Raw genomic sequence first — 21,022 nt, forward strand, 5'->3', positions numbered from 1 at the left:
CAATATTTTTCTTTCCGCTCTTTTTCAAGTTGTGAAAAATTTTTACTTTTTAAAAATATAAGCGCATTGAACTTCTCCTGGCATCGATTTTTGGCCAACATCCTTCTGTTTACGTAAAAAAAAACAAACTTTACTACTTAAAATTATTTCTGTTTTATCATTTATCGGAGTTGGGAGCGAGAGCGACCCAGTGAGCTCGCTTCGAGGCGGAGCTGGTTATCGATTCTCCGTGTCTTCCCCGTGTCTGCGATCCAAATTTCTTCCGGCCATTCACGTTTCGCGTTACTGCCGTCTGGATGGTCTCACGAGGAAAGAACTCGAGCTGGACTCATTCACGTTTTTCTACTCATCGCTCAAAGCCACGAGCCACGCTCTCTGACAGAGTCTGCTGGTTAAAGCGTCTTCTCGATAAGACGGTCAGGACTTTTCGCAACTTGTGTCTTTTTATCTTTTATCCAACTTGTTTATACGGTCGCGCATTTCCTTGAAATACTGCCAGAACTCTGAGATATCGTGCGCGCAAGAGTTTAATCGATCGGAGCTAATGACGATTAATTACTTTTCCATTATCGGCGAGAAAAACGCAAATTGCTCATTTGGTATTGAAATAAAAAAATGTTTTATTTTTGTTGAGAAAAAAAACTTAATCCTGTGAACCCCGGACATGAGTGTTCGAGCGATTCTTGAAAATCTTATTAACTATTTAGTGGAAGAATCTCTAAAAAACACAATATATATCAAAACTAATGTTACTTTCTCAATAAAGAATGTTGAATAAAGCCCCAGTTGAATTTTTACAGAGCTTTCGCAATGTTTTAACCAATAAACAAAATTGCGTCAGACATAAATGTCCAGGATACGAATCTAAAAAAAAAAACGTTTCTCAGACGTTTTTCAGAGTTAGAGTTAATATATGATAAATGGATCACATTAGCGAGATAGATACGTGTGATAAATACAAATTGTAATTTTACAAACTAATGTAAAGATTTATATCAGCGCGCGTTATCTTGCGCATAATTTCGTCTCTACGTCATGTCTACGCGTAAAGCGGTATAATAATATTACGAGTTTTGTGGAAAATTTTTGTACACAGACGCTTCATCTGATCCGATTTGACAGTATCGTGATGATAATAACGTAACAATTATACGGTTTGCGAATCGATATCACGTATCGATGAACGAATTATGTTGCCCGGCTTTGCTCGCACAACACGCCGAGCAATACAGACCTCATTACACACGTTATCGACGCATTTCCGCTATTGCGTGTAATGCGCGATCGCGTTTTCCACATCGTCCGGCGATTACACCGACGGGATAGAACAGATCTCCTGGAAATGTAACTTCTGCGATAGATAATCGTCGCGCTGTTCATCCGGTCCTTAATTCCCGGGTAGGTATCACGAGCGCACAATTTCTGTTTACCAGGCGGAATTTGAATACCCGCCGGAAGCAAAGTACCGGAACCACTCGAGAGAAAGAGAGAGAGAGAGCGAGAGAGAGAGAGAGAGGGAGAGAATCCAGAAGGCGCAACACGAGGAATATTTTCCGGAGCGTAAAGCTAATTAATGGCGCACGTTGCTCTAATTTATCGCGGCGATACGCGACGGATAAAGCGGCGAAAGAACGCGGCATTGTAGCTTATCCGCATTTATACTCTCATTAAATAAATCCGCCTGACCTCCGAAGCTTCTACGTGCTTCCTAACTTGCTCCGCGAAAAGCCCGGAAGCTGTGTCCGCGCGGCAAAGCAACACGAGCGCGCCGCGCAGTTAAATGGAGGATTATTCTGCGTGTATCCTGATATATATATATTATACGTGGAACGTATGTAAATAGTTTTTTTTCCACAATAAATTTTCGATCACACATGTAAGATACTATTTCGCAATATTTTAATAAGAAGTAAATCTATTTTTTCATGTTACATGTATGTATCTTCTTTGTTTATTTATTGCCGAAGAATGAACGTTTTCTTGATCAAATATAAATCTAAAAGAAACGAACAACATTCGTCGCGGATGACAAACACAGGCGTGTTCCACACACATTCTTTGCACACATTTTTGTAAAAAAAAAAAATATACAAAAATATACACATGCAACACGAGAGAGAGAGAGAGATGGAGAGAAAGAGAGATCGAGAAAGAAAGAGAACAAATAATATAGACTGAAGCGCGCAAAACGTTTCTTGACGGTAAATGGGATCTTGCGTGCGCGCTCCCGTACCAGTTATTTCCAATTTCGAAAGTCGTGTTTTCGCCCGCTGTTTCACTACCTCGGAATTCGGCGCTTCCAGCACGTAGCCGTGGATACGCTTAATTAGATATACGAGTCCCGTGGGGAGGGAAGGAGAAAAGAGAGGGGAACGGTTGTTTCGCGCTGTACGGGTTATACGTGCCACGTGGTCCGGCAGCGGCACACGGCGCAACACGCCTTTAATAAGGTTCGCCGGAAGTTACTTTGTAATTAACAATTAGGGATAGCCAACGGGAGGAGGGGGGGGGGTGATGCGAGGACCGTGTGCGCGGGATGACGACGCGGGTCTGAGCCGAGCAAGGCAACGTAGAACACAGCGTGGAGCACAAATTAACCTGTTTGAAATAATTAGGAAGTAGTGGTAATAGTAGCGAGGTTACGAGGCCAACCGGCTAACGCGCGCGCGCGCGCGCGCACAGCGATGCTCGTTACAATCGGGAATTCTTTCACCTTCCTGTTTTTACGTTCGCGTGTCGCGCGAAGGTTTGTTCCGAACACATAGAAGACCTCCTCGTTCCGCGTTCGTTTTTCTTTATCTCTTCGAGTTCTTTTTGCGAGAAAAAAAATTGTTATTATTATAATTATTATCTTTAACTTTTTTCCTATTATTCTTGCCGCGCGCCAGTGTTGTCAGAGTCTCTCCGAGTCTTTGCGAGTTAACGCCGTAGAAAAAGATCTCACTATTATATCTACTACGATGTTTAATACGATGGAAAAAGCAGTCGGGGCGGAAAGAAGCATTTTGAACATTAATGTGAAAGCCCGGGTGCATTTGTGATCGCTCTCTCTCTCTCTCTTTTACGTTCAAATAAAAGCCCGCTGTTTCCGGTAGGGCGGATATTACGTTTTCATAAATTACGCTCTTACGCATAACAAATTGAACGAATTCAACTTGGAACAATCAATATATCACCTCGCGAGAGCATAAGATTTGCACGATGATATTTTTAGAAGAGCAGAACAGCGTGTATATATATGTAAAATGTTTTATATATGTAATATATGTTACATATGTATGTTACAATAGGTGCGTTTGCTTTCGACGCTTGCGCGTCTTAACCATCTATGGGCCCATGTAACTTTCAAGTCACAAGCTAATATATCCACATTTTACCAAATAGTTTTAGTTTTTTTCACAAGATGATGTATACGTCTATCTTAATATAATGCCTCTGAAATAACCAATAACAATATTGATGACGGTTGGCAGCACCATCAACCTGAAATGTCAAAATAAATACCTTGCAAGTTATATTTAAGAAAAAAATTCGGCCCATAGAGGGTTAGATGTCAGTCCGTCTTTATTGCCCCTTTCAAAATGTTAAAGACACAAATAGACCGACCCTCAAAACGCACACGAGCGTCCAAAAAGCGAACGCATTTAATATACAGGGTGTTCCAGAATTGGTGTGACATCTGTCGTAGACAAGTAGAAGCAATAAAACTGAGCCGATAAGTCCTGTACCATTTTGCTAGATTCGTAATAATTACCCAGATCTTAATTAACAAAGATCAGCGAATAAGCATGCATCGGGCTGTCTTACGCGCAACATATGGGTGGAGCTAATATAACAGCATATACTCTCTCTCTCTATAACATGTACATATTAAAATGTAATCGTGCGAAGCGCGATGGGCTGTCCTACACGCGTAAGACAGCCCGATGCACGCTTATTCGCGGATCTTTGTTAATTAAGATAACTCGGTAATTATTGCGAATCTAGCAAAATAGTATAGAACTTTGATTGACTCAGTTTTACTCCTTCTATCTGTCTACGAGAGATGTTACACCAATTCTGAGACACCCCTGTATATGTTATATATATATATATATATATGTAATAACGTTTTAATACATGTTACATATATGTAAAATGTTTTCGCAAGCTCCATTTCACACATTCGATATCTATCATATTGTAATAATAATTTCATTCTCGGTCATTGAGCAACTAAATCGAATTATAGTCCAGAATTAACATTTACCAAAATGAAATCGCGCGCGTTGTATTGTATTCGTAGAAGTACTATCGGGTTTAATTAAGCAATCGCGCCGCAAATGATCAATCCACGTATAACGCGGCCCCCGGCCGCGCGCACAGATTTCTCTCTCTATCTCCTCCCTCTTACCCCTCTCTCTGTTTTTGATCGAGCCTGATTTTCATTAGAGCGCACCCTCGGTCGATCGCGTACCTGTAATCAATTCGCGAACGCGACGGGGCGGCTCGTCGCGGTTCGTAATGCCCGTTTGTTGAATCCCAATTATGCACTTTGCCGAAATTATACTCAACGCCGTCCGTACACCGCATCGATATTCTCGTCCTGTATTTTCCGTTGACTGCACCGCGCCGGCTTGTTACGCGGAGATTTAATGCCGGGGGTGGGGAGTCGCTCGGTCCCCGCATCGCTCGGAATTAAAACGAGCCCGCACAATTACCCGCGCAAATCGAACGTTTCTTTCCAGGTGTCCGTACGTAAGTAAGTACGTCGTTAGATACGTACGACGATCCTTTCGTTTTTCTCCCCCCTCCCCCCCCACGCCTGTCCTACGTAATACATTCTTGAAATTTCGCACACGAGACTGAAACTCGATTATTTAAACGCTATCATCAAATGCGCCGAATAAATCATACAATTATTGTTCAATAGTGCGTGCGCGATTGTCGGAATTCTATTTGATTTGAAATGAGTGTAGATGATATTCGAAAGAGCAGATAAATTATTGCAGTGAAATTGTTATTTTATTCTTTTCTGACATTATATATATATATATGTACGCGCTGTGCTACGTATCGCAATTGCGCTATATAATCAAGATGCAAATTTATCTAGAACAGATAGGATGGAAAATGCGCCGGGGATTAATGCGCTCGCGTATATATGGAAATATAATCGTGCAACATTCTATCGGAGCGCGAACTGATCTGTTCTGAATCGGAGCATAATAGCGAATAGTATGTTTCGTCTATAACGAAAATGATCTACTATATAACTATTGTCTGCGAGCTATCGATCGATCGTATTGTGCGCGACTGACATTATTACTAGATATGTACCCGGGATGTATATCGCTAATTAAGTGCCATTGAGGCAATCAATAGACGCGAAATAGGAGAATTTATCGTGATTTGTCTTTTTCGTTGAACAATACAGACGCGAAGAAAAATCACTTTCCTCCGCCTCCCTTTCCGCAAGGCTTCGTCAAATTTTCAAAAGACTGACGCCCGTTAGTGAGTTGTCAACAAAAATCTAGTTGAAACGCGATTGTGACAACTTGACTTTTTCGGCAAATGGTGTTAAACGCTTCGCGAAAAACCGAATGAAAGAAAAGTTTGAGCTTGTGTTGTTTGACTTCTGCTTCGTTCGTCGATCGGCTTATGTTGTCGATAGAACGCGAGAAGAGCTGCGGTAAGGATATCGTTGCGGAACTCGTGATCGAAAAGCGGCTAAATCCTCGACGACGCCTCTCATGCATAATCCAGGAGTTTGTATCCTCCGTCGAAGACGCTGTCCTGCTCGAGCTTTCCGGATTATGTGGATATTTTTTTGTCTTCGCGTTTGCGATACTCCGACGTGTACGAAAAATCTGAGAACTATTGCGTATATATGTATATACGCGTGCGATGTGAAACATTGTGTGTTTGTTATTCGTACTGCAAAACTGCTCGTAAACTTAGAACGTTAAATGCAACAACAAACTGCCGGCGTAATTTTGTTTCGTACGTGAGGCGATTGATAAATATCCGAAACGTTTGTGACATTTTGTTTTTCTTCCGCGAAGAAAACGTGTCACAACGTGTCAGCAGCAATGTGACGATACTATTGTCATTATGCTTACGAATATTTGTGTCAAAAAATCGCCCGTCGTCCAACGTGTTTTCTTTATCTTGAAACGACACACAGTAATGACAAAATTAATATGATTGGATTTTAATTAAATTCTAAATTACACGGTATAAATTGATAAAAAAAACAAACAAAGAACACAAATTAAATTTGTTATTTATTAAGTAACGACTATTCGCGACAATAAAAAAACAAAACGAGCGATCCTACTCGATGTACAGACGTGTTGAAAAGTATGTTCGCTCGAGAGAAGAGAGTAGAAACACGAAGCATAGTTGCTATAATGAACCAGAAAGAAAAACGTTTTATTAAACAGCTCGCGTTCACAAGGATACACGTGGCGTTCCAAGCGTTTTTATGCAGGTGCTCCTTTTCATACGTTCAAATACGCACACACACACACACACAGGTCTCTATGTTCTCTTCATTATGAGAAATATCAGCGAAACCAAAGAACATAAAGCACACCAACGCGGTTTCACGAACGTTGCTCTTTCCGCAAAATGCATAAATTATGCTCGTTCGCCTCAATAAGAATTTACCTCTCTATCTACGTACGAGTGAAAATAAAATTCGTATTCGTTCAAATTGTCACTTTGATGTGCTGAGATGCGACGACTAACTTTGTCCTTTAATAATTCCGGTAAATATATGCGACGTAACAACAAAATATGTAACAACGATATATATATACACAGGGTGTCCCAGAAATGGTGTAACATCTCTCGTAGACAGGTAGAAGAAGTAAAACTGAGTCGATAAGTCCTGTACCATTTTGTTAGATTCGCAATAGTTACCGAAATCTTAATTAACAAAGATCCGCGAATAAGCGTGCATCGGGCGCGTAGGATAGCCCGGCGCGCTTTGCACAATTACATTTTAATATGTATACGTTATAAAGAGTATATGCTGTTATATTAGCTCCTCTCATATGCTGCTGCGGGTAACACCGTAAGCGCGCGAAGCGCACTGGGCTTTTAAGCGAGTAAGACAGCCCGACGCATGCTTATTCGCTGATCTTTGTTAATTAAGATCTCGGTAACTATTGCGAATCTAGCAAAATGGTATAAAACTTTTTGATTCAGTTTTACTCCTTCTGTTTGTTCACAAGAGATGTTACACCAATTCTGGGACACCCTGTATATATATGTATTTAATAACGATTATCAACCGCGTATTATTAACATAATTTTTCAACACTTTTCCATACTAATAAATAAAAACTACTTTTCCCGCGACTGCTTTTTTATTATTCCATTGCGCAATTATGTGTTTTTGACGATTAATGAGATCTAGCGCGGCATTTGTGCAATTTCATTTTTATATTAACAGTTTTGTTATATGTATGTTACGTCGTTTTTGTTTTACACACGTGTTTCAGCTCTCTTTAATATTTCGCGAGCACCAATACTCGCGCGTGAGAATTTACAAATTACGCGTCCTTCATTCAGCGCAAAATTAATCCGACGTTGAATGACACGCAAAAGCTTTCCCGCGGTCTCTCTCGAATTTTTTTCAGAATGTTGCAGGAAACGGTCGGCAAACTCGCGCCGTTTCAATTATTTTATGCAAACGTCGCAATTTCGTAATTTTCCGACCGTACGGGTCAATGCGCCACACAACATTGCCGTTTCGCGAACATTTTGTTCTTATTGCATCCGCGTTTGCGAAACGCGGTTCTTATTTCGCAAATAAAATCAAAGGTTTAGTTTTTCAAAGACATGTTGTTCGTGCTTTTTTCAACAAGCTTTAAAAAACCAGAATTTGTGTTCCATTGAGATATCAATCGATGCTCGATCGATATTAATTTGTAAAACGAGCAAGTATTAAGCGATCAGAGGTTGTGAATGAAATTTTCGATCAGACCGATCGCAACACTTCGACAGTATCAACAAATTCGAGATATCGAGCGAATGGAAAACGGAGATAGGCTCGCGAAAATATTCGACGGGATAGGCGAATACGGTTTTTTTTTTTTTTTTNTGATGATATATGGTGATAAACGATGTAAATTTTTTTTCGGAGAGGAAGGGAAAGAGGCAGTTCCTGCGCCACCTTCGCCACGGACAGAAACAAATTTTGCGTGGTCAACGGGCCGGGCTTGCAAAACTGGACAGCCCGCGTTCTCTTCGTAGTAGTTACATGTTTCTCTACTCTCTCTCTCTCTCTCTCTCTCTCTGACTAGTTTCCGTTTCCTCTTTTCCACTTCTTGCTCAATCTTTTTTTTTGTTCTCTGTTTACAATGCAACTATATCTACATTTATTAATCATGTCAAACAGACACCGCTGTTTTCTCAAAAAAAGAAAACAGTTTATTACAAGTTTTTAGTTTTTTCTCCGTGTGGAACCGATGAATTTTAAAAAATAAATATAAATGAATTAAAATTAAAAAAATATACGAAACCGCGATGCAACGCGCGCGTAATAGCAAAATTCGATTTTCAGAAGAGAAGAAAATCAAAGAACGAAACTATTTCTCGTTAGTCGGGAACGTTTCGCAGATTCGTAACCTCACTATAGAATTCGCGATATGGCAGTTTCATCTGTTCGATACGTATACAGTGCTTTATTCTGGACATGTCTCGTCACTCGCGAATGATTTACGTGCTCCGGCCAAGAATCGAAAGCCGCGAGCGATGGCCAGAATTGCGGACACGTTATTTTTTCGAGAGAACCTATTCATCGACGCCTATCGTCCCGAAACCGGCTTTTCCCGTTGTTAGTGGGAAAAAAAAAAAAAAAAGAGAACGGAACGTCGCGTTCGTATGACGACCATTTAATTTATTTCGCAGACCGCGAACGCGCGGAACCGGCCGCTTGTCGAAGATAAATTTCAGCGTTGATTGATTCCCGACGCTTGAATGTTAGTATCTAAAGTGATAATGTTTTTTTTTTTTTTTTTGTTTTTCTTCTGTAAACCTTCACAAAAATCTGAACGTTTTATCGAACTTTATTCCATCCCGATTGAATCGAGAACGATTTTACTGAAATTGCCAAACCAGGCAAATTAGTGTCGCTTAATGCGGCGTTTCACCGGGAGGAAATTTGATAAACAGACGGGCACGTATTTTACGTGATTCGTGTACGAATTATAATGAACATAATCAAACGGTTAATTGAAACGTACGAATTTAATGGCGGCAGCGGAATCACACGCGAACAAAATTAGTGTAAGTCGTAAAATATTTGGCTGACTGCGCGTAGATTTTATCAATTGCTTATTAAATATACAAATCACACAATAATTGCTTGAAAAGATATATTATATATGGCGGCAATATCAGTGCGTAGCTTCGGCGCACAAATTGCGATAAGTTTCTTTAGCGATTTAATTAAATAGTTTAAATCACACACACACGGAGTGAATCGCGCAAAAATTCGCGCTTTAAATAATTAAATAAATTTATTTCCTTCATAAAGAAAAAATTATAAATGATACTTCTGTTGGAACAAAAAAAATATTTTGAAAGAGAGAAACATAATTTTTAATGTAAATCTGTATAGATTTTTTTTCGTTGAAAACTAAAGAGTTATACGATTTTAAAATTTTAATAAAAAATAAATTTTGTTTTTGATCGCGCAAACATATATTTTTGTCAAATATAAATGATAAAATATTGACAAATATAAAATATTGTTGTCGAGCATTTATGTTGTGCGCATTTTTGCCAATATTTTTATGCGTAGAACATTGAAACGATCGGCCGGGGTTATAATTAAAAAGTATATTTGTACGGAGAAGAAAAGGAGCAAAAGAGATAGATAGATAGGAGAGAGGGAGAAAGATTCAAAAACACACAACACACACGAATTAATGGCGCGAGGATGTGCGAAATGGTCAGCGGTGCGAACCGGAGGACAACTATTTTACAATAAAACACAGCGCACCGCGTGAGCATTACCGAAATAGTTTATCGCATGCCGCTATACATAAATATCCCGTAATGGCAGATATTGTTAGCGGTAACTCAAACAGGCGGGAGTCTCCATTGAGCGCTCGTGAATTAACGAGATATGGTAGGATTTTACGTGTAACGAGAAGATATTACCATGATTATCGATTTATCGCTATAAATTTCAATACAAGTTTGATTAATCCAAGATAAAGTTAATGTAAAAAGACCGAAACTCTTTCTCACTCTCTCTCTCTCTCTCTCTCTTTTGCTGTTTGAAAACAAGATACAAAAACTGTATTTAAATAAAAATACAGAAGTACAAACCCGAGTCGAAATTTTGATGCTACTTTCAAACTTTTGAAGATACTTTGAACCTATTTAACTGACCAATATACTTATTTAAACCTACTTTGACACTTATATTCATTTACTCCTCTTTTGAACCTTTAATTCTATAAATTTTACGTTACTCCTATTTTGAACCTACAAAACCTACCTCTCGATATTTTGGTGATTGAACATTTTTTAACATAAATGTAATATAAAATATATTTGATAAATATTTTTATCTATTGTTGCAGATACATTGCACTGCATTATTTCTAATAAAATAATAATCTAAACAAATAATAAATAAAATGTGTATAAGATAGCTTGAGAATAAATAGATAAAAATAATCATATTTTATTAAAAAACAGATGGTCTTGCAGACTGAGTGCAGGAGCTGCAAATACGACGAAGGGTCTCGAGTTCGAATCCCCGTCAATTTTTTTATTGACGTTTTAATTGAACCTATTTTACTACTTTAGCTCCTACAAAAATAGAACCTACTTTAAACCTAACTTGGAGAAAATGGAAATTTGTGACACTTTTAGGTTGAAAGTAGGAGCAAATTTTATCCTTGCAATTGAACCTACTTTACTATCGTAACTCCTATATATAGTAGAATGAGAGGTTCATCAGAGAGTCAAAATTTCGACTCGGGAATACATGAAAAATAAAAAGATGTGTTATCATGTAAAATATATTAATTAATAAAAACTGTACGTGTTTTAATTAAAATTATACTAATTGTTTCAATTATTAAATACAATAGTAAGAATAGAAAAAAATTGATACTTACAAATTACCGTCAAATTAACTGTCTTGTAATTGGTGGCGAAGGACGGTGCCTCGGTAGATACCTCGCACTTGTATTGGCCCGCGCTGGCGAGGTCGAGATTCTGCAACGTTATCGATTTCTGCTCGACGTCTCGCTTCGGTCCTTTCTGCGGGCAGAAAAGAATACAAGAAATGTATTTGCTTTGCTAATGGAGAACTTTTGTAGCGAGACGTGATGTCATTGTCTTGAAACGGATACGGACGCTCTATACTTGTAGGCAGGTAGAGTTTAATTGTGTACGTGTATTTCGCGCTCATTCGATATTATACCCAAGACAATCAACACTCGATTGTAGTCGCGCGGTAATGGAATTTCTAGAGATAACGCGGAATTCAATTGCAACACGTACACAGTGAAAACTTTATTATCAAAGTACACACCTAGGGGATGTACTCGGCGGGGGGAGGGAGGGGGATGGGACGTCCGAGGAGTAATATTCCGCTAGTAAATTTACATTGACATATTGCTTTGAAATTTGTAACAAACAAAAAAAAAACAGTATTTTTTTCGTATTCCACACCTCTTTTCTTCTCGTGCCGCGGAATATACGTGCGAGACGCGGGATTCTCGCGACGGGAAGGAGCTTGCTTGAACGAGAGATTTGGCTTCTTGTGTCGAAGTATTCGTACGGCTTTCGTAGTATCCGCGCTCTCTCTCGACGACTTAAACAGACTCTCTGTCTGGCGCGTATTCCTATCTGTCACGTTAGCGAGGCAGCGCGCTCGAAGAGTTATGTTCCCGTTATCAGAATGGGAGGGAGAAAGGGGATGGCATTGTCTTCACGGGCCATGCATCGCCACGTGCGCGACTTCATTGATAGCGGGCGCGGGCCGAGAGGAGGAAGGCGCGCGCACAGCGTTTGTGGCTTATCGATAATTCATGGCCCGTTACCGGAGCCCGAGACACGGTCTCGGCTGTTCGCATTAGGTTCGATTAGGTACATCCGCGGTCCAATTAGCTCTCCACGGTATGCGACGATGAAACCGGCGCGACGAGACGCGGGGGACTCCTCCTTCCTATTCCTCCCGTTTAACATTTATGGGAAATCAAGCATCCGTATCGATCGTCGTGTCGAACACCGTCGATTTCGATCCGATTCGCCGGAAATCCCGCGCGCGATATAGTACTCGCGCGCGGATTACGATGTGGCTTTCGATCGTCCAGGAATGAATATTTAATTTCGCGGCGCGCTGTAGATCTAATTAATTCTCATGATTCTCTCCAGAATATATCCGAACGCGTTTAACAGTTCACGTGGCGAGCTCAAATCGGCGCTGGGTGGTAATTACGATCGGTATTCAAACTCGATTGCGATATATACTCGCGATAATTAAATCGAAATCGCTTTTCAAATAAAGAGGATTTGTTTTTTCTTTTTTTTTTTTTTTTTTAACGTTCGAAACGATATTTTAAAATTTAACGAATAGTGTAGTTTTCGCTAATTGAGTCTACGTTAGACACGCATATTTGTGCGTTTTACGGTTAATATAAATACGATTTTCTCGTCATTTATATCAAGAGAGCTTGATATAAAATAACGCTTTTGCAAAGAGAAACGGATTATCGACGCGGTCGCATTCAATTTGATCGTCGAGACGCGTCGCGAAGCCACGCTACCGTGTATCCGATAAAAGCCGCCCCTTCCGTAATTTCCGGTTACATTAACGGCATCTCCGGCGGCCGCGTCGTCGATCTTCCGATATTCTGATAATCCGCGCGGTCTCAGACGCCAGGGAAAATTGCCGTTGGTAGTGACAGGTCGGCCTCCACCGACGACGGTTCGGAGTCCGGATAGTTCGCGGTGACGGCTAATTAAAGTGAATTAGAAACTTTCGTCCGCCATGCCTTCGTTCATGCCATGATAAGGAGATAGGAAACTCCTTAATCAATTTGATGTATCCGCGTGTCACGGGAAAGCGCAGTCACAATCACCAGTATATGTTATTAAACTTTTTATCATTGATTTTTTTTTTTTAATTGTGCAAAAAAAATTGTTCCTTAAACTTTTGCGGGAATGTAAAACTGACGATTTTCCTCGCACAGAAAATGTATCTCACAACTCTTATCGCCCGCTTCGCAAAACCGGGTTACTTAATTTTCCGTTCTTCTTCCGAACTTCCGATTCCTCGTATTTAACGAGATGTTAAACGCGCGCGAAACTTTCAAAAGTTGAATAAACGCGCGATATCCGACGACTCGATGCGCGATAGATTATGCTCGTAAAACGAGCGACGCGCGGAAGGAGAAAACGTATTACGCGATCGTGAATCAGGCGGAAAGAACACTCGCACGGAACGACGTCAATATTATCGGTCGTTTCAATTCCACGTCGTTAATTTACGATCGCATCGTGAACCGATACGAGCGCGAACTAAGAAGATTTAACTTATAATATACATAGAACGCGCGCGTTCTCAAAAGTGATTTATATATACATATATATATATATATTTTTTTTCAAAGCGACACGTCGACTTGAAAAAAGTGACGTGAGATATTATTTATTTTTTGATCATAAATAACGTGTAATGTGTCCTTTTCGACTAAAAGCGCGATACGTGCAATTGTACATGCGGCGCGGAAACGTCGCTCGTGCGCCGCGTCGAAATTACGCAAAATTTCCGATTGTAATTCCTCAAAATACGCGGGAAAGCTCTTTTCGGCGCATTTCGACAAGAAGCTCTTTTCGGCGAAACGGATCTTAAATTCCGCGCGCGTTTACGAAGCGGTCTGGCGACGCGATGGCTGGCATTTTCTGGCACCGCTAGCGTAAATAAAGAAGAACAAGCAACGAGGTAGCCGAGACGGAGACTCGCGCGCCGGTGTACATTTTCTTTTTATATTATATATATATATATATATATATATATATATATATATATATATATATATATATATGTATAATTTTCCTCTAGGTAATAAACTAAAAGCATGTTTCTCCGGCTGAGTACCACTGCTTCCGGTAGTCTGAGCCGGCTCGGCTCAGCTAGGCACGGGGTTCGCATGTTCACACACACACACACACACGCGCGCGCGCGCATATACTCATCTCTGTCTCTTTCTCTGTTCGGGAACAAAATTACTTTTACCGGTGGATAGTAGAAGCTCGAAATAATTCGAGGGACGAGCGAGGAAGCAAAGTCGGAGAACTTAGGCAAATTCGCTCGGAGCCCTCCTTGACTTCGTCCTTTAAGTTTCGAAATTGTACACCGCTCCGTGTATTAAGAGACCCGTGAAGGGATGAGGAGAGGAGGCGCGACGTAAGGAAGACGGGGATGGAAACACCGCGCCAAGCCTAGATCCTTCCGAAATAGGATACGAGAAGAGAAGAGGAGACGAAGAAGGACGTCTTCAAGTTTTCGACTGATCCCCCCCTCCCCCCGTCTACCCCCCGCGATGACACCGCTCTGTAAAATTAATCGCGCGGAGCACGATTTAATGGCGTGCTTTGTGGACACGACGAGAGAGATATTCAACCCGATTGCGCGAGTGTAACCACACAACCGACTTTGACTCCACGTCACCGTCCCGTCGGTGATTAATTAACAAATCTTCGGGTTTCGAAAATGACGTTGTAAATAAGTCCGGATCGATATCGCGATATGGATATTTGTTTGATTAAAACTTTCTCTATTAGCCGCCGTTCTCCGATCTGATTTTCGGCTACAGACCGAATGATTGAGAGACATTTTCCTCGGTTCTCTCCGGCGTTTTCTCCGACTCTTCGACTTTATTTATTTCATCGCAGACTCTATCTCTCTCTCTTGTTATCCGAGAAATGTTCCGAAAGTCGAAANAATAGTAGAGTTTCATAATATCCTCGTTATATCGATGTTAGTCTAGTGTCTCTCGCGGACTATCTTTCTTTGTGCCGACTGACAATCCGTCTGTTTTATCAATTGAATCTCGCAACTTTGTCTACTTTATTTTTGTTGCGTCCCTAAAAGAGAGGGGTGAGTTTTCCCCGAGATAGAAACGGAAATTATACAAAAGGTCGCGCAACAATCAGTCCCTCTCGGCGCGGCGATGCGCTGCAGAGAAGAAGAAACGCAAGGATAGGAGAACGCAGTCGCGGGAGTTGGGTGCAGACGCGAAAGTTTTCGAATCCCGGATAACGAGATGTTGATTCGCAACTTCTTACCGCGGCTGCGAAGGATAATACCTCCTGCGGAAGAGGAGAAGGAGAAGAGAAGAGAGCAAACCTTGCGCGCGCGCGCGCGCGCGAGCGCTCGTGCATTCGAGTAGCTCATCTTCGCCGCTCTCTACGTCTCGAATAGAACTTCAAGGCTCACTCGATACAGAAGAGAGACAATTCTGAGTATTTTCCGGAAAATGTGAGTGTTATGATAATTTGTCTTTCGACCGCGCGACGAGAGACGGTATCAAAGCGAGACAGAGCAGTCGCGAGACAACCACAGCAACCAAGCGCGCAATTAAGCGCGCGACGAATAACATCGCTATGTTTTCCCGTGACGTTATTTACGTTTTCATTGCAGTTACATTAATAAAAAAAAAGCACATCGGCTATTAATAATTGCAAACATTTCTTATTGTAAAATAATTACCAACTGCTTATAGCAAAAAAATTTTTACATAATATCCTGCACGTATAAAAAATATCTTCTTGCAATTTCACACACCGAGGCGTTTTTTCTTTTCGAGAAGGCGAGAAAATTAATGATTGCAATACACCGCACCTGTTCTCACACCCCACTTTGCGCGCGTGTAATATAATTACATTTATTTAAAACGCAAACTCTCTCGAATTCCCATCCCGAGCGGAAACCCAACCTTGTCCGCTCGCATAAACACTCGGCTTTTATATTCAATTCCTTTTATTGTCGTCGTCAATATGTTCTCGACCGCGGCATTTAATGCGAAAACCAGGAAAACTTTCCTTTCGTACAGCTTTTTAAAACGCACTTACTGGCGTAATATATCTTGTCTTACGACGAACCTCGGAGACCGCCGGAGTTACATGGCGCGTTAACTTTGAATAACCTATAAACCGGCCCTCCTCTCTCCAAATTCTCTCGGAATCTTTCTATTCGTCGCGATGAAGTTGCCCGGAGAATAAAAATCCTACGGGGACACCATGGTAATGGCCGTTAAACTCTTGCAAAAACGGCACTGACGTATAAACGCACGACTGCGTTTGCAATTGCAATAGAGAAAAGTATTCAGATACATTTTCTCCTCTGTATGTGTGTGTGTGTGTTGAATAAATGTAATAAGAATCTGCAAAAGACGTAATAAAACATGAAACAATTAAAGCCATTAAAGATATTCAATTTTATCGTTTCAAAATAAATTTATATTTAATATTATATTTATATTTAATATTTTATCGATCGTATTTTATCTTTGAAACAATATAAACTATTGAAATAAACAAATTAAAAATTAAGACTCATATAATTTTCAAACTAACTGAGAAAGGATGATACGAGCCAACGCGCTGGATGTTGCGCGCGGAATAAATATAAATATATACATACGAGTATGTAGTTGTATTTTTTTGGGAGTGCAAATTTTTTACACTTTGATTTCGAATTAAAATTTCCATTCGTAAATTCACATAGAATGCTATTCCGGCATTGCATATGTGAGAATATCCATTTTCCTTTTTCAACCAATTTGAAAATTATATCGCGGAAAAAAAAACACCTCCAAAAGCAGAAGTCGCATTTGGAACCTCTCGCTTTCCGCGCGATCGCCTTTTCGATTCGGCATTATTTCGTATACATATTTATTCCGCACAACATCCAGCGCATTGGGCTCATCTGTTAAATTTCTCGGTTAGGTTTTTATATAAATATTGAATTATGCGATGCACACACGCGCGAATTGTATGCAAAATACAATGTATAACAAAAGTCTGATATTAATATAGCGAAGTGTTAGACATTTTACAGTGTCTTTTATGAAAGTCGGGAAGAGATTTTTTTTCCAAAAACAAAAAAAAAAAAAAAAACTAGAAAAAAATTCTGCAGAAAAGATTCTCGCCGTCTATTCCAAAAGTTTACAAGTGATGAAAAAAACTTACGGACGATAATACGTCGTAAAATTCACATCTGTTACGCGATATACGCGCTCTCGCGAAAGATATTCATCTTTCCTTGTTCACTTTCATCTTCGTTGAATTAACCTGACCTTCCCGCGGAATCCATTAAGCGCAACCAAAACGACGAGTCCATAGACTCGTCGCTTTAATGGATGGATACGGACTTGTAATGGATGTTGTTGGATCTACTTCGCTCTCGAGGGAGATGTGCTTGCGGAGAGAGACGCGCGCCTCCCCGTCTCTTCGCATCGTTCCTCGCGAAGCGAGAAAAATCGAGATGGTCGTTTCGTGCGCCTTAAAAGTAATCTCCATTTCGGATGACGTTGAGACAATAAGACAAAAAAAATTTCAACGTTTCGTCGCTCAAGCGAGATGAGAAACAAAAATTTTAACTCATTTTTTTCGTTTCTCATTTATATGCAACGCGCGTTACGTTACACAACATCGCGATCTTTGCGCGTTTCATTCGCACGAATGATCTCTCGTTTTCCCGCGTTTGCGCGCGGGGTAATGTAAATACCACTGTATAGATAGCAGTCTGTCATGCCGCAATAGGGTTAGAAACGTTGATCATGCATCCGGGAGCAAAGGGAAACTACCCGCGATGGGGGCAGTTTCGTGAATAAATATAGACCGCGGCGTGAGCGCGCGTTGTTAGGTTTTACTGCCCTCAAGAGAGAAGCGGAGCTGCCGGTGCGGCGATTTATCGGACGGAAGATCGCCACAGCGCGAGGGTGCGGCAGATTAGTCAGATTGTTTGGAAATTTTCATTGGTTTCCTGCCAACCGAGAGTCGCAACCTCGCAACCCTCGAAATAATACCTCCTTTTGCTCGCTCGCTTCCTGCCCACGTACCACGACTCTGTCCGGAAAGTCGCTCTATTTACGGCCGTCTTAAGTCGCACGCGAAGCACATGCAAATGTCATACGAGAGAAGAACAAACGACTGAGCTTGTTTGCTTCGGTGGCGGAGAAACCGTGGCGCGGCCTGTGTCAACGTCGTTATATAAAATATGAAACGTTACGTGTTCGTCGTTGATTTTTTTTATCTTCGTCCGCGTACGACAATGTCCGTTCAAGTTTCTGATTTTTTAAACTACACGATCGCGACGAGTTCAAAATCTGATCGAAGATTTTTTTCAATTCATTAAAAAAAAAAAATCTCTGTTTTATAGCGCGTCTTTCTCATTTGTTTCAATTTATATAATTTTATCGAAATTAATTTCTTAGATAAGACGAGAGAGAGAGCAAGTCATCGATTGACATATCGCTGTATACCGACGCATCGAGGTGAGTTTTTTTCTCATTTAAAATGCTAATGCTACATATACTTGGGCTTCATCACGCTTGGTTTTTGCGCTCGCCATGTGGTGTGCGCCGAGATTTTAACGAATTATAGAAATACAGTTCAAACCGCAGAAACTCGAACGGGGCTTTAATTTTATTTGCGCGCGCACGGCGTAACACAAACGTCACGCTCTCACCAGTGTTCACAGTTTTGGCTTCCTTACAGCATGCTGAAGTGGTGGAAGGGATGCGCACAACAGCAGCGAATTCTAACTGCATAAACTCGCTACTGTTGTGCGCATCCCTTCCACCGCTTCAGCATGCTGTAAGGAAGCTAAAACTGTGAACACTGGCGGCCACACGGCCATAAAGCCTGTTCTACCAGAGAGAAGACTGAGAGCGGCCATGCCATTGTTGTTGTTTTTTTACGACGGTTTCCAGCCGCTACTTTCAGCGCCGGGTTCCATTTTGCACGGAACTCGCGAACTACGAAACGAGTTCCACTTTCGCAGGCGCATACGATAAAAATGTATCTCGGTTAGATTCTGTGCTAAATTCACTTTCATTCGGTTTGAATTCGTGCTACATCCGCTTTACTGTCGATAAGTAGAACTGCCAACCGTCGAGAGTGATCGGTGATGGTTGGCACGCACACACAAACGAAGAAACCGTGTCCGTGTGCGTGACGTCCAACGACACGAATGGAAGTGGGATCTAGCACGGACTCCAACCGAGATACGTTTGTATCGTCTATGCGCCTGAAAGTGGAACTCGTTTCGTAGTTCGCGAGTTCCACGCAAAGTGGAACTTGGCGCTGAAAGTAGGCGGCTGGAAACCGTCGTAAAAAACAACAATGGCATGGCCGCTCTCAGTCTTCTCTCTAGTTTTGTGCGCGCGCTTTGCCGCGCACTTCAACAAAGTTCGAATTCAGGACAGATCATAGGACAGACGCGCGACGCATAGCGGAAATGACGACTTGTTTCTGTATTTTTTGCGTTTATCGTCGTTTTGCGCAAATATCAGTCGTATCGTGTGTATTCAAAGTGTAGGATTGAGTGCGATACGCAGTGATATGTAAGTAGTATTGCTGATAGTCATAATTGGCGAATGTGTACGTTGAAATTGTTTCGCGATCGTGTTGGCAGACGAACGACGCGAGAACTTCTTTTGAATTGGTACGTACTATATTTTTCGCGATTGTTACGGCCTCGCGCACAAATACGCGATTGTCGTAAAATATCGGACGTTCCCATTGATACGTAATTAGCATCGCGTGTTTTTGCTAATGACGATAACAAGCAAGCGATTGTATCATCATGACCGTACGCGCTTTCGCGAGGCGCACAATAAGAGCTTCGTCTACGAAAATTTTGTATCTTTTGCTCTCTGCAACTACAATTGTGAACTGCAAAAATGTAGGATTTTTAGCGAGCAGCGTATCAGAATTCAAGACTGCTGAGCAAAATTATCACGGAGCAGAGGATGGAGTGTAATCAAGTAAGTACATCTTCTGAAGTCATCATTTGCCGCTATTGGGTGCTTTTCGGTTACGTGAGTAATTATTTTAATAATTAGGATTAAATATCTAAAATAGATTTAAGAAAGCAGTAGAAAGAGGATAGGAAGATAGAAATTTTTTAAAACAGAGATAGTCGTAAGAAAAATTCGTATACATTGGAAAAGAGAGAGAGAGGGAGAAAAATTTATAGTGATCGATCAAACGATGCTCGTCTTTTTTGACAACTTGTAGATGTTTAATCGATCGATCGCGGAAGCGAAATGTGAATAAATAGCGTGTGAAATTAAGAGATAGAGAGAGATGAAATCGGTAAGAGAGACACATTTCAATCGAGTTTCAATCTACGAACGCCTTGATGCCCACGTTTCGGTGAATAAAAACGTTCATCTTACCGAGTGATTTGATTCCGTTCTGTGCTATGCGCGCGCGGTCTCTTTGACTCATACAATCACTGACTGACTTAGTCGGTGGTTGTTCCACGCTCATCGAAAAAAAAACTATGCTGGCGACTTCCTCAGGCTCTTGTTTTTTTAAAAAGTAACAGTCTTATTACGACTCAATAGATATTATTATTTATGCACACAGCATGTAATGAAACAACATAGCAACGTTATGGTAATTGTTGCACAAGAACGACGGCAACGCGTTATGTTAAGTGCTAACTTAGGTCAACGCGCGCGAAGAAAACCGATTTACCTTGAGCGCTTACAACGTAAGTGCGCATGTTTTTGTGCGTTGATTTAAGGCCCTTATAGAAATTTATTGCTGATGTGGTCAAAATAATATGACAACTATAAATAATATAATAATATAATAATAACTTACATATTTTAAAATTACTGTCGAACAGTGCTTTTGTTACAAAAAACAAATAGTATTTTTGCCACACCAGTAATGTATTTCCGTAAGAATGTAAGCGCATGACGTAAACGTCCGTAATGTTTTTTTGTGCTGCGACCCTTTAGTGCACAAAAAAAAAAAAAAA

The 21,022-nt window shown here is 40.8% G+C and overlaps 1 protein-coding gene across 1 annotated transcript in view; it reads right to left on the reverse strand.

Annotated features, from left to right (window-relative positions):
• LOC109855503 overlaps positions 1 to 16,173 on the reverse strand; it is a 70,043-nt gene extending 53,870 nt beyond the window's left edge. The window contains exons 1-2 of the mRNA XM_020429823.1: positions 16,096 to 16,173; positions 11,130 to 11,274 (exon numbers count right to left, since the gene is read on the reverse strand). The gene's annotated coding sequence lies outside the window, so the exon portion shown is untranslated. The remainder of the gene's footprint in view (positions 1 to 11,129; positions 11,275 to 16,095) is intronic.
• Between the last annotated feature and the right edge of the window lie 4,849 nt (positions 16,174 to 21,022).

This window comes from Pseudomyrmex gracilis, unplaced genomic scaffold (assembly GCF_002006095.1).
Source record: "Pseudomyrmex gracilis isolate BER0280 unplaced genomic scaffold, ASM200609v1 scaffold_91, whole genome shotgun sequence".
NCBI lineage: Eukaryota > Metazoa > Arthropoda > Insecta > Hymenoptera > Formicidae > Pseudomyrmex > Pseudomyrmex gracilis.